Below are 16,015 nucleotides of genomic sequence, written 5' to 3' on the forward strand. Positions count from 1 at the left end.
AACAAAGTTGTTATCTAGAAATCTGTGAATTAAAAGGGAGATAAGAATGATGAGTTGGTGGCATAGAACACCATGTAGAACATTTTTAAGATACAACTAGTAGAATTTTAAGAAGAAAATAGGATATGGGGTAGATACATTGTATCCTACCTAATCCATTTTGAAACCCTAAAATTGGAGAGGGATAATTGAGCGAAAAAGGCAAATCATACTTGTATATAAGAAGACATAAGTTAATAAAGAAAAAAAGAGGAATAGAGGGGATAGTGTGAGAGAGAGCTGTAGTCAAGCATAAAAGCATGAAATGCTGAAGAATGTGCTAAGGAGAAGAAAGCACAAGAACTCTATTTAATAGACGATCTCAAGGATGATTGGAAGAATGAGTAAGAAGACTCAAGGAGACAAAGCTTGAGAGGAAGACAAGAAATCAAAGCTGAAGTGATTGAAGCCAAGCATAAGGATTGAACTGAAAGAGTGATATGAAATCTGCAAAATATGTTGTAAGTTATATCAGATCAAAAGACCATTATCGTTACTTTCTAGCAATTGTAACAGTAAGATAAATCCTATGGACTTAGGTTGGTTTAACAGCCATTAGATAAATCCTTTAACAAGGTGACATTCCAAGTGGATGTTCAAAAGACCTTTAACTAGCCCATTCCTAACAGTTTGGTGAAATCCTCTAACAAGGTCACATTTAACAGTGTGTTGTAAGCCTTTAACAGGGCAGGCTCTTAATAGGGCATCACTTCATAAGAGTGAGAATCAAGTAGCATGTTAGTGGTGGTTTTTCCCAAATTGGGTTTCTACATAAATCATTGTGTCATGTGTTGATCTTGAATGTTTTATCTTTGCATGCTGATTTACAGTAATCTGCTTATATGACTGATTTAAGTTTGAACAAATGAAAAGAGTATGGATTCAATATTAAAAAGTATTAATAGGGCATTTGGACCTTGAATAACTGATTCACCACACCCCCCCACCCCTCTCAGTTATTCTAAAATAATTCTAACAATTGGTATCAAAGCCTGACTGTTGATTCAGTTTAAAGGGACTACTAGCAGAAAAGATCAAAATGCCAAAGAGAGAAGTTACCAAGCTCAACAAAGACAACTTTGTTGCATGGAAAAGTTTGATGAATCTACATCTTGGATCCATAGGAGATTATGCCCAAAATTCAATTGTAACTGAACATGTAGATCCAACAAGTGCTCCTACTACCGAAGACATGAAAAACAAACAAGAACACAACCAGACAATGCTAGAAATTGCCTCTGCACTCAGCTATGCTGAATTTGATGATATCAAAGGATGTGACACTGCATTCAAAATGTGGAAAGCCCTATCAGACATCTATGGAGGAGATCATAATGTACAAAGAGCAAAAAGAGAAAGTCTCAGAGGAAAATTTGATGACATGAAAATTGAAGAAAATGAGAATGCTGCTCAGTATGGTGCAAGAATAAAGGAGGTGGTAAGTGCAATAAGATGCTTGAATGGTCAACTGGATGAAGATATTGTCAATAGTAAGTTCTTAAGAACCTTGCTCCCTATCTATGCTATTAGAGTATCAGCAATACAAGAGCTAAGATGTATACCAGGAAATAATCTAAGCTTTGAAGGTATTATAGGTAGACTCATTGCATTTGAGTTATCTAACTTTGACAACTACAAACCACAAAATGTTGAATCTTCTTTTAAGGCTAAGTTATCACTAAAAGATGTTGAATAGGTGAAATCAAGGAAAGGAAGAAAAATGAAGTATGTATCTAGTGACAGTAGCACTGATGAGGAAGATGTGGAATAATTGGAAGCATTGCTCGCTAGAAGATTTCACAGGGGCAAAGAAAAATTCAAAGGTAAGATGCCTATCATTTGTTTTAATTGCAATGAAGTAGGTCATATTGCTGCAAGATGTCCACAAAAAAAATATTCCAAGGAAGGCAAAAAATACAAGAATAGAAGAGATGATGACAAGAGAGATTACAAAGAAAAAGGTAAGAAGTGTTATATTGTTGAAGAAAATTCTGATGACAATGATGATGAATTTGTTTATGTAGCCATGAAGGATCAATCTGATGAAGAAGAAGCCACATCACTGGTGACATGTATAAACAAGAATGACAGATGGATCATAGACAGTGGATGCTCACATCACATGACAGGAGACAAAAGTAAGTTTGTTAACTTTACTCAGTATGATGGAAATAGTGTTAGATTTGGTAATGATGCTCCATGTCAAATCAGAGGAAAAGGTTTCATTAAGGTCATAGTACAAATTTAATGTGACAATGCAGACTATGTTGAAGGATTAAACTACAATTTACTGAGTGTCTCACAATTAGGCAATATAGGTTGCAAAATGGAGTTTGAAAACAAAATTGCAAAAATCTATGACAATGATGGTAAACTAATAGGAAAAGGAGATCAAACAAAGAGTAATTTTTTTTACCTTGATATGGATGATGTTTCTTGTCTATTTGCAAAATTTGATGATGAATGGTTATGGCATAGAAGATTATGTCATGTCAACTTTGACAATCTAGTCAAAATCAGTAAAATGAAGAAAGTCAGAGGTCTACCAAAATTGAAGAAGCCTGATAATATCATGTGTAAACAATGTCAGCTAGGAAAGATGACAAAGTCAAGTTTCAAAAGAAAAAACCATACATCTAAAGGGATACTTGAGTTAGTTCACACTGACTTATGTGGTCCAATGGAAATACAAAGCTATAGATGAGATAAATACATAATGTTATTTGTTGATGACTATTCTAGGATGATGACTGTTATGTTCTTAAAACAAAAATCTGATGCTTTTCAAATTTTTAAGTGGTATGTGGCCAGAGTTGAAAAGGAAACTAGAAAACGCTTGAAATGTCTAAGATCAGATAGAGGTGGTGAATTTACATCAAATGAATTCGAGACATTCTACAATGACAATGGAATCAAAAGATAGATGTCAGCTCCTAGAACTCCCCCACATAATGGAATTGCTGAAAGAAGAAACAGATATGTAATTGATTGTGCCAGAACATTAATGATGGAAAAGAATGTTGCTCTAAAATACTGGAGAGAAGCTGTAAGTGTAGCTGTTCATACATTGAATCGAGTACAAGTCAAGAAAGGTACAAATACAACACCTTTTGAATTATGGTATGGATACTCACCAAATGTAAAACATTTCAAAGTGTTTGATTGCAAATGTTTTATCCTTAAAGATGTTAGAAATGGAAAATTTGATACAAAGAGTGATGAACGTATATTTCTTGGTTACTCCACTAGAAGTAAGGCATATAAGTGTTCGAATATTAACACTAAAAAAATTGTGGAAAGTGAAAATGTAAATTTTGATAAGCACACAGAAGTCCAAGCTGAAGAACCAAAGAAAATGGAAGAATACAGAACCTTTGTATATTCTTATGAAGGAATGACTACTGATGAGGATGATGTCAATCAAATTGAAAGTCAACAACAAGTGTTAGTTTCAGCCGATTCACAACCAGTGAATGCCGAGTTGCATTCAGAAGCCGAGTTACAGAATGAAGAAAATGCTCAATTTGATTCTGAAGATAGCATACATGATGAAGAACAACCTAACAATGAAGAGCATAGTGATCCTGAATCCGAAAGATCAAACATGGAAACAAGAATAGAGCCAAGATTATCCAAATATGTGAAAAGACATCACCCTACTGAACAAATAATTGGTGACAAAGATGCAAGACCAATGACAAGGAACAGATTAAGACATGGATCATGTCTGATTAGCCAATCTGAACCCAAGACAGTGCATGGTGCATTACAAGATGATGACTGGTATAAAGCTATGGAAGAAGAAATTGATCAAATAAGAAAAAATAAAACCTGGAGTTTGGTTCCCAGACCAACTAACAAGAATGTGATTGGCACCAAATGGGTATTCAAAAATAAACTAGATGAGAATGGTGAGATTACCAAAAATAAAGCCAGATTAGTATGCAAGGGTTATGCTCAAGAAGAAGGAATAGATTATGGAGAAACATTCACTCCTATTGCAAGAATGGAAGGAGTAAGAAATTTACTTGCATATGTTGCCTACAAAGATTTCAAAGTCTATCAAATGGATGTAAAATATGCCTTCTTAAATGGTATATTAGAAGAAGAAGTCCACATTGAACAACTAGAAGGATTTGTTGATGAAAATAATAGGGATATGGTGTGTAAGTTACATAAAGCACTCTATGGTTTGAAACAAGCACCTAGAGCATGGTATGAGAGACTTCACAAGTATCTAGTGCAAATTGGATTTGAAAGAACTGATGATAACAACAACATGTACATCAAAGTTGAAGAAGGTAAAGACATTATTGTATTTCAAATTTTTTTGGATGACATAGTATTTGGTGGTAAAGAAGTACTTTGCAAAAGCTTTGCTGACAAAATGAAACATGAATTTGAAATGTCTATGTTTGGAGAAATCAAATTTTTTATTGGATTGCAAGTTCATCAACTCAAACATGGAATATTTATTACACAATCAAAATACATCAAAGAAATTCTTAAAACATTTGGATTGGAGGAATCCAAACCGGTCAGCACACCAATGGCCACAGGAAATAAGCTATCCAAAAATGATGAGTTAGCTGAAGTCAATCAAACAATGTATAGATCCATGATTGGAAAACTACAATATGTTGTACATAGTAGACCAGACATAGCATTAGCAGTTGGAATAGTGGCTAGGCTCTCTGCTAATCCTAAAGAAAATCATCTCATCGCAGTAAAAAGAATAATGAGATATCTCAAAGGGACTGATGATTTTGGTCTATACTACAAAAAGAATGGAAAATTTGAACTCAATACATATACAGATGTAGACTGGGGAGGAAACGTTGATGATAGAAAAAGCACAAGTGGAGGTGCATTATTTTTAGGCAAAAGGCTCGTTACCTGGACTAGCAAGAAACAAACATGTATATCCCAGTCCACTGCAGAATCAGAATATGTGGCAGCTGCAGTCAATTGTACAAACATTGTATGGCTCACACATCTATTGAATGGAATGAAAGAAGAAGTAACAAAATTGGTAATATTGTATTGTGATAATACAAGTGCTATAAACATATCCAAAAATCTAGTGATGCATGCAAAAACCAAGCATATTGCAATCAAGTATCATTATGTCAGAGAATTGGTAGAAGACAAACAAGTGAAGTTGGAATACATTCACACAAAGGAACAAACTACAAATATCTTCACCAAACTATTGCCCAAGGATGCCTATGAATATCTTAGAGGCAAGCTGGGGATTATACCCCTAAGTCAAGCAGTTTAAGGCAACAAGGAAGATGTCTTGCATCAACAGGAATAAATCATTGAAATATTAACAGGTTGATGCAAAGGATGATAGTAGGAACAGAAACTCCAAATTAGTCACAAGCATGGTGACAGAGGGAGAAAGACAACAAGAAGCCAAAGCTTATATTTTGTATAAAAAAGATGCTACATCTTTGGCATTTATGTCAAAGAGGGAGAAATATGCAAGAAACTGATCAACGCAAAGAAATAGGGAGATATTTATGAAAGAGGGAGATATATGAGATCAATAGTGAAAATGCAGCAAGCTAACATATACAATCTTGGTGGTAACTGAATTGATTACTTGATCAGTTTGGTTTTCCATCAATGTCAAAGAGGGAGATTGTTGGAAATGATTGAAATGATCATAAGAACAATTGTTGGAATAATATATGGAACTGGTAAAGAATGTCCTCAATCATTTTTTTGTCATTGATGTCAAACTTGCTACTTGCAGGGATGACAATTGCTTTAGTGATCCAAATACTATCAATTAGTTGATTGTCAAGGTGGAGGCAATCAATAAGATGTAACTAGAACATCTAGAGAAAGGTTGAAGTTATGATGTTGTAATGAAGTACAAGAATCAACTAAGCCATTGATGAAAAAGTGTATTGGATGACATACTAAAAGATATAAAGAATGAGCACATTGAAACATATCAAAGATCTAAGGTTTTAGCTAAGTCTTTGTAAAGCTCAAACTAAGTTCAAGTGCCGAGCAGAATCAAGTGCCGAGCACAACCAAGTGCCGAGCACAACCAAGTGCCGAGCACAACTAAGTGCTGAGCACAACCAAGTGTCGAGCACCAGTAACTCAATAATACTGAGTAACACAGAGGCGTCGAGCACTAGTAACTCAATAATGCCGAGTAACATAGAGATGCCAAGCACCAGTAACTCAATAATGCTGAGTTGTTGCATTATTTCAAAAATTGAAGATTCGTCAGATCTAGCCAACAAAGTTGTTATCTAGAAATTTGTGAATTAAAAGGGAGATAAGAATGATGAGTTGGTGGCACAGAACACCATGTAGAACATTTTTAAGATACAATTGGCAGAATTTTAAGAAGAAAACAAGATATGGGGTAGATATATTGTATCCTACCTAATCCATTTTGTAAACCTAAAATTGGAGAGGGAGAATTGAGTGGCAAAGGCAAATCAGACTTGTATATAAGAAGACATAAGTTAATAAAGAAAAAAAGAGGAATAGAGGGGATAGTGTGAGAGAGAGCCGTAGTCAAGCATAGAAGCATGAAATGCTGAAGAATGTGCTAAGGAGAAGAAAGCATAGGAACTCTATTTAATAGACGACCTCAAGGATGATTGCATTGGCAGAATGAGTAAGAAGACTCAAGGAGATGAAGCTTGAGAGGAAGACAAGCAGTCAGAGCTGAAGTGATTGAAGCCAAGCATAAGGATTGAACTGAAAGAGTGATCTGAAATCTGCAAAGTATGTTGTAAGTTATATCAGATCAAAAGACCATTATCATTACTTTCTAGCAATTGTAATAGTAAGATAAATCCTATGGACTTAGGTTGGTTTAACATCCATTAGATAAATCCTTTAATAGGGTGACATTCCAAGTGGATGTTCAAAAGACCTTTAACCAGGCCCATTCCTAGCAGTTTGGTGAAATCCTCTAACAAGGTCAAATTTAATAGTGTGTAGTAAGCCTTTAACAAGGTAGGCTCTTAATAGGGCATCACTTCAGAAGAGTGAGAATCAAGTAGCATGTTACTGGTGGTTTTTCCTAAATTGGGTTTCCACGTAAATCATTGTGTCATGTGTTGATCTTGAATGTTTTATCTTTGCATGTTGATTTACAGTAATATGCTTATATGACTGATTTAAGTTTGAACAAATGAAAAGAGTATGGATTCACTATTAAAAAGTATTAATAGGGCACTTGGACCTTGAATAACTGATTCACCCCCCCCCCCCCCCTCTCAGTAATTCTAAACGAATTCTAACAGTCACTACTTGAGCTACTAGCAGATGGTGAGTATTCATCATTGTCATCTAAAATAGGCTCACATGCATATGTTATTTATATCCTTTGTTGCTTTTCCCTTTCTAGCTCTTCCTCATTATCTATAACTTCTTTCATGGGTCCATAAAGGTCTTCCCACTCTTTCCCATTAGTTGGAGGTTTTGTCTCTTCATCTAAGTAATTGGCATACCTTGGATGGCTCCAAGATAACCATTTTCTTCTTAAATGTCCTTTTCTCTCAAATTAATCTCTCAATTAAGCAGGTTTTCTATATCTTCCTTTGTATATTTAATAGACATAGTTGCAATTCCATGATCATTAAGAATATTCATTGGACCATGGATTAATATATCATACAATTCCTTAATAGTTTCATTCTTATCAGAATTCATAACCAAATTCTTCATGGCCAATTTTCTTCTTGATCACTGCAATATTTTTTCCTCAACTAAACACTTTGTAATCAGTTGATATAAAATCATAGTTTTCTCTTGGCAAATTCTATGGGCTCATGATTGAGTTTTTAGATCCAAAAAAGGGTTGAAATTTGGATTTGATAGAATAATAGTATTAGCAAGAAGGCATTCACTAACATTGCATATTTATAACAACTAAATTTGGGTGCACTATAAGCAATAGTTCTTAGAAAAATTAAATAGTATAGCATACCATATGTAATAATTATGTCGAAACTTGGCTGCATCATATAATAAGTTGAAATTAGATAACCATTAAAATGATTTGTAAAGTACAGTCCACATATCATATATATCCACTTCAAACAAATAACATGAAACTACTTGGAAGGTGGTGTAAGATTTTTGTTGCATTAATTACATTATCCTTGCAATTGGAAGTCATTTGTTCATATAGCTATAAAGTCCACCTTTGTTTATTTTAATTTAGCATGGTGTCCCAAAGTATCTGGGAAAATCTTTCATGAAAAGATATGCCTAGGTAAGTTACTGATAATTCAACATCCTTCAATATAAAGATGTCAAGAATATTTTTTTTGCATCATCTACAAAATATTTGTAATTGCTCCATTGTTGATGTCACATAGGATCTTCACTTTTAGCATCTTTGATTAGTCAATTAAATTATTAAGCTTTCCTCCATAGGAATGAGAAGGCATGGTGAGTCAAGCCAACTATCAATCAATGTATTGGAAAAGTAGTTCTTGGCCATGCCACTGATGGGAATCATTTCAATCTTATTTTCAGACTAAATACCTCATTTGTCTTGAAAGAATAATATATTGTTTTCAATGTCTTTGAAATATTTGTGGCTAGTATCCAAATTCTTATTCACTTATTTTTTTGCTTCCTCAAGTGGTCAAAAGTTGTATGGATACATTGCATCACATTATCACCATTCTTGTGTGGAAATGAAACTTTGTGACCATGCCACAAATGGTCATCGTGAAGTTGGGTGCTATAGAGAAACTCTTGTCGTTCATCATGGGATCAAACTATCATTTTGTTTGTTCTGAGTGTCCAAGTAAACCCTAGTCCTAAGCTCATCCTATCCCGTTGAGCACTCAAATGTTCTCAGGCACACCAAACTGAATTGACCCTAAGAGTCACTAAATGCCATAGGGAAGCGATCTTTGATGGGGTATATCTCAAAGCTCGTGTGAGGTATGAATGCAATTCTAGGTGCTACAAGACTACTATGTTGTTGACACCTACAATAACCTCTCTCTCTTTTTGGAGATTGGATTCCATTTTGATTTTGCAGACCCATCTTGGGTGATGTTGAAACTTGTAGTGTTGGCCATTACAAAGTCACCAATTGGTGAATTTCTCCAATTTTTCATCATGGGATCGAACTATCTATTCTTTAGCTTTATGTGGCCAAGTAAACCCTAGTACCAAGCTTTTCCTATCCCGTTGAGCACCTAAACATTCTTAGGCACGCCAAACCAAATTGACCCCCAGAGTCACTAAATGCCATAGGGGAGCGATCTTTGATGGGGCATACCTTGGAGCTTGTACAATGTATGGGTGCAATTTTGGGTGCTATAGGAATTTGTTTCTGACACCTACAATAACTTCTCTCTCTCTTTGGAGATTGGATTAAATTTTTATTTTGTAGCCCCATCTTTGGTGATGTTGAAGCTTGTAGTTTTGGCTAGTACAAAGTTGGCAACTAGTGAATCTCTCCAACCATTCATCGTGGGATCAAAATGTCCATTATGTTACCTCTAGATGGCTAGGTAAACTCTAGTCCCAAGCTCATTCCATGTTTTTGAGTGCTCAAACATTCTTGGGAATGTCAAACCAATTTAATCCTAAGAGTCACTAAATGCCATAGAACAGTGATCTTTGATAGGGTATATCTCAGAGCTCGTGTGAGGTATGCATGTAATTTTGAGTGCTACAAGACTATTTTTCTAACACCTACAATAACCTCTCTCTCTCTCTTTGGAGATCAGATACCATTTTAATTTTGTAGCCCCATCTCAAGTCATGCCGAAACTTTTAGTGTTGGCTAGTACAAAGTTTCCAATTGGTGAATCTCTCCAACCGTTCATCATGGGATCAAACCATCTATTTTGTTAGATCTAGGTTGCTGGGTAAACCCTAGTCCTAAGCTCTTCCCATCTCATTGAACACTCAAATATTCTTAGGCATGCCAAACCAAATTGACCCTAAGTCACTAAATGCCATAGGGTAGTGATCTTTGATGGAGTATATCTTAAAGCTTGTATGAGGTATGGATGCAATTATAGGTGCTATAGGACCATGTTGCTGACACCTACAATAACCTCTCTCACTTTTTGGAGATTAAATTTTATTTTGATTTTGCGGCCCCATCTCGGGTGATGATGAAACTTGTAGTGTTGACTAGTACAAAGTCACCAATTGGTGAATCTCTCCAACCATTCATCATGGGATTGAATTGTATTCTATTAGCTTTGGGTGGCTAGGTAAACCCTATTCCCAAGCTTGTCCCATCCCATTGAGTGCTTGAACATTCTTGAGCATTCAAAACTGAATTGACCCTAAGAGTCATTAAATGCCATAGGGTAGTGATCTTTGATAGGGCATATCTAAGAGGTCATGTGAGGTATGGATGCAATTTTGGGTACTACAAGACTGTGTCACCAACACCTACAATAACCTCTCTCACTTTTTGGAGATCAGATTTCATTTTGAATTTGTAGCCCCATCTTAGGTGATGCTAAAACTTATAGTGTTGGCCAGTATAAAGTTGCCAACTGGTGAATCTCTCCAACCATTCATCATGGGATTGAACTATCTATTATATTAGCTCAAGGTGGCATAGTAAACCCTAGTCCCAAGCTCATCCCATCCCATTGAGTGCTTGAACATTCTTGGGCACACCAAACTGAATTGACCCTAAGAGTCATTAAATGCCATAGGGAAGTGATCTTTGATGGGGCATATCTTGGAGGTCATGCGAGGTATGGATGCAATTTTGGGTGATATAGGATCATGTTTTTTACACCTACAATAAACTCTCTGACTTTATGGAGATAAGATTTCATTTTGATTTTGTAGCCCCATCTTTGGTGATGCTAAAACTTGTAATGTTTTCTAGTACAAAGTTGCCAACTGGTGAATCTCTCCAACTATTCATCATGGGATCAAACTATTGGTTATGTTAACTCTAGGTAGCTGAGTAAAACCTAATCCTAATCTTGTCCCATCCTTTTGAGCACTCAAGCATTCTCAAGCATGCCAAACTGAATTGACCCTAAGATTCACTAAATGCTATAGGGCAATAATCTTTGATGGGGCATATCTTGGAGCTTGTGTGAGGTGTGGATGCAATTCTAGGTGTTGCAAGACAATGTTATTGACACTTATAATAAGCTCTCTCTCTTTTTAGAGATCATATTTTATTTTGATTTTGCAACCCCATCTCGAGTGATGCTAAAACTTGTTGTGTTGGCAAGTAAAAAGTCATGAATCAATGAATCTCTCCAACCATTCATTGTGAGATTGAACTATCTATTGTGTTAGCTCCATGCGGCTAGGTAAACCCTAGTCCCAAGCTCATCCCATCTTGTTGAGCACTCAAATGTTCTCAAGCACACCTAACCAAATTGACCTTAAGAGTCACTAAATGTCATAGGGCACTGATCTTCAATGGGGCATATCTCAGAGCTCATGTGAGGTATGGATGCAATTCTAGGTGCTACAGCATCATGTGCCCAACACCTACAATGACCTCTCTTTCTTTTTGGAGATTAAATTGGGTTTTGATTTTGTGGCCCCATCTCGAGTGATGTTGAAACTTGTAGTGTTGGCCAGTACAAAGTCACCAACTAATGAATCTCTCCAATCATTCATCATGGGATCAAAGTGTCTATTCTATTAGCTCCATGTGGTTGGGAAAACTCTATTTCCAAGATTTTCCCATCTTGTTGAGCTCTCAAACATTCTCGGGCACACCAAATTGAATTTACTCTAAGAGTCACTAAATGCCATAAGTCAACAATCTTTGATAGGGCATCTTTTAGAGCTTGTGCAAGGTATGGATGAAATTTTAGGTGCTATAGGATCATGTTTCTAACTCATACAATAACCTCTCTCACTTTTTGGAGATTGGATTTTGTTTGATTTTGCATCCCCATCTCGGGTGATGCTAAAAATTGTGGTGCAAGGCACCTAAGTGGCAATTGGATATGTCATCTCATCCAATGATAGAGAATCGTGATAGAAGGTAATAGGGTGATCATACAACTCATTTTGAACATGCTATTTTTTAATAGTAATAAGGTAATCCTTGTTTGTAAGGTCAAGGAACTTGAGGTCACCTACAAACCCAAGTTGCCTTAGTCCTAATGATTTTTTCTTTTTTGTTGTTTTTGTTAATAAGTTGACTCAAGAAGTGTTTTGAGATTCATTACACCTTATATAGGTCCTATGTGTTACCAAAAAATACTTTATTAAGTTCTAGGAAGAGTTAGTGCAAAAATTACATTTTGCAATAAAAGTTGCTGACAACTTTTTGGCAATTTTAGCAATTTTTTAGAAAATGTTGAAATTAACCTTGTAACCAATCAAATAAACTAGTAATCAGTTGGAATGGATGTCAAATCATGAAAATACCCTCTATGAAGTTAGAGGAGGCATAAGGTTTTGGTGATTATTAAGTTCTTTTTATATGGTAATGAATAATTGTTGATGTTAAACTTGTATATAGGATCTTGAGTTATTGTCAAATATCATTACTCTCTATTTTAGAACAACAAACCTATACTTTGTTAGAATGTAACACCATTTTAGCTGCATGTTATCACTAAATTGAGTTAGTGGAAGATGTTAAGGATCTTCTTGGTTGTCTTAATACCCATTAATGGGTTTGAAACATAATCGCTTCCTTTTGTGAAGAGTTGGCTGAAAATCAGCAAATTATATGCTATTACAAAGAAAATATAATCATAGGATGTCTAGATAGTGTTGTGCTTCCACAACGCATGCCCCATTCCCTACTAGGAATGGAGACCCCCCTACTTTTTTTCAGATCCTCGAACTTTCTATTCAAGGTCCAGGAAATGTTAAAGTCATAAAGTAAAAATTGAGAAATATAAAAAAAAATTGAAAAATTGAAAAAATTGAAAAGGACATAAAAATATAAAATTTGAAAAAATATTTTTAAAAAAAATTAAAATTATTATAAAATTTGCAAAAAAAAAGAAAAAAGAAAACGTGCACCCACACACCTCAAGAGGGTCGTGGAGCACATTCCCACCTGCGGTGGGGCACAATGCGTGGCCGAGCACTTGCACGATGCATATTGTGCACCACAATGGGTGGACCAAGCTATAAAGCCCCCCCTCCCCCACGCAATCTTCACCTTATTATTGTTTTTTTTAATTGTGTTTTGGAAAGATTCAAACTTGTTTGTTGCGTGCCCTCCACATCTATATTGAGGTACATTCAAACCCCATGCAATGTTGCGTTGCGCACGCTTTTGCGCTATGCACACCCTATTTTTGCATCATGCTTTTTGCATTGAGCACACCACTAAGTGACACTGCATGCATTCAAAGCCATGCACACACTTGGTGCCGCATGCCACATCCAACACTACATCACATGCACACATACTACTCCGTGTTGTGTGTGACAAAACTTTGTGCCTCCTCTACTTCACACTGTGGGTGTGCATCCCATCTAAAACTCCATCACACACACTTTTGCACTTGGTGTTGTAGTTTGCACTGTGCATATACTACTCCATGCCGCACATCACAAACTCTGTCATGCATGCCTCCACCATTGCATCGTGTGTGCATATTGTGTCATGCTCACCTCCACCATGTGTGCACAGTAAACCTCTATAATTGGAAAACCCTAAAATAAAAAAATAAAAATATATATAAAAAATTAAAAATTTAAAAATAATAATAATAATAAATAATATAAATAAAGGCACCAAAATCAAGCATCTTATCTTCTTTTTTTTTTAGTAAATAGTTGAATGCTTTTGCATTTTAATTTTTAGGTTTTCATATTTTTGAACTAATAAACTTTTTTTTTGTGTGCAGATATAATGGCATCCACATCTAGAGAGAAAATGGCTCCCAAGCCCGTTGTGTTCAAATTCCAAGGCATGTCGTCGAAGTCGAGGTTTCATGATGATCATACAAAAATCAAAGACACTGATTTGGGACATACAAACTTGGGAGAGTTCCTTAGAATCTGCAACAAACCCACTAAAAGATCAGCTGTAGTATATACCTTGATCCATTCCAATTTGGTGAGCATAGCTTCACATCCAATATTAGTATAGTCAGTAGAATTGATCATGACACTAGCTCAACATTTTGTTCCTGAAGAGAGAGTGGTTAAGAGCATGACAAGAGAAGTGATCCTCAACCTCTAACACGACAACATGGAGAGGGTCTTCTGTTAGAATCTGAAAAGATTAATAATCCAAAAAACTAGTGCAAAGAGCAAATATCTAAACTATGAATGCAAATGATACAAAATCAAAATAGCATCATAGAGTTAGTCTCCAAGAGAGTAATGCAAATGCTGGAAGCAAAATAGCATTAAGAGGATGCAAAAAAAAGAGATACAAATACAAGCCAGGTAGCATGCTTATGTAGGCTAGGAAGAGGGAGGAGGTGGCAACACCAACCAATGAGGAGCAACCATCTATTGGACTAAAGATAGCAAGGTATCTTCCCAAGATAGCTAATGGATGCTCACATGTAGGAAGGTGACACCTCACAACCATTCACCTAATAAGACATGCTTTATTAACCTAAGCGAGATTATTAAAAGTGTAGTAAAAACCTAGCAAAATAGGAAAAATAAAAAACTACACTAACATCTTCCACCTCTCGAGGGTAGATCAATTCATCAGACTCTCCTATGAAGTAGCAGAGAGATGGTATAGGGAGCACTTGAAAGAGGCAACCAAAATCATCCAATCCTCCTACCTTATTGAGAAGACTCCTTTGGGAAGGGTCATAGGAAAGGTGGACATGACTAGGGGATACATGAAGGATGATATTGACTATTCTATAATTCTTTTGAGCAAGGTCATGGGTTTACTAGTAGCTGGCCACCTTAGCACTTTTATGGTCAATTTCATTAAAACAATAAAGATGAGAAGGATGCCATTAGATTGGGCCACCACCCTGAGTGAGAACTTGTGTGAGCAATTGGGGGCAGTTAAAGATAAGAAGAAGTTCTATGAATTCTTACATGGTATATCTACTTGCAGCAAGGACAACAAACTACCCCAGGTTATACAAAAGAGGTAGTATGTAGGATCCTAATGTCTGGCCCTACATTGTCTACCCTCAGCTGATGAGGAAGAAGCTCTCAACATAGAGTAAGGAGTATAGAATCATAAATAACGCATTCATGTTCATGGTTATCCAATTCATAGAGGGTGATTATGCAAAGAGGTTATCTTTTGAGGCAATAGCATAGATAAAAACTCTCGGGGCCTACTTCATCCAATTTAAGACATTCACATATTTTTGGGTAGTTGGTGCCTCTATCAACCCCAAGAAGCTCCCCAGATATCCAAGTGACAAACTGGTGTTATTGGAGATTGCACGATAGATTGAATCTGCGTATGAGAGAGTGAAGAGATAGAGGAAACCTTGTTGGACATGGCCCCTAGTCATAGGACCATACCGGGTCAAATGGAAGCAAGATATTTTGTCCTTTAAGTGGGAATGGGAGAATTATCCCCTTGAGGATTACAATTCCCCTAGGCTCTATTTTGATAATATCAAGAAAGTGGAGAGTCCGGCTAGCAAGGAGTTCCATCATGAAGATGTTATTGAACATCATTGGATGAATGCAACAAATGACTATGATGTCCACATAATGGACTATTGTAGGATGACTTTGTATCTAGCAGAGAAGACTCTCAAATTGGACATTCTAGAGGACATAAGGCAACAAGATTCATGGGAGCTATTGGACCCCCTATTCAACTTGGAAAAAATAGGAGAGAGACCCATCATGAATGTCGAGGTTGACAGGGATGAGGGTGATGATATTAATCATTGGGAAAGGCATGTTGTTAGAATGACAAAGGATTGGATTAAGAAGCCTTTTCAACTTGATCCAATACCAGACACTATGATCTTTCATGCTCAAGCCCACCCAGAGAAAGGTAGAAGGAAGAAAGTTACAATTCCTACCTTTTTAGCCCAGTCTCTCATTATGC

This window comes from Cupressus sempervirens, chromosome 5 (assembly GCF_028749045.1).
Source record: "Cupressus sempervirens isolate cs-2001-9-10 chromosome 5, ASM2874904v1, whole genome shotgun sequence".
NCBI lineage: Eukaryota > Viridiplantae > Streptophyta > Pinopsida > Cupressales > Cupressaceae > Cupressus > Cupressus sempervirens.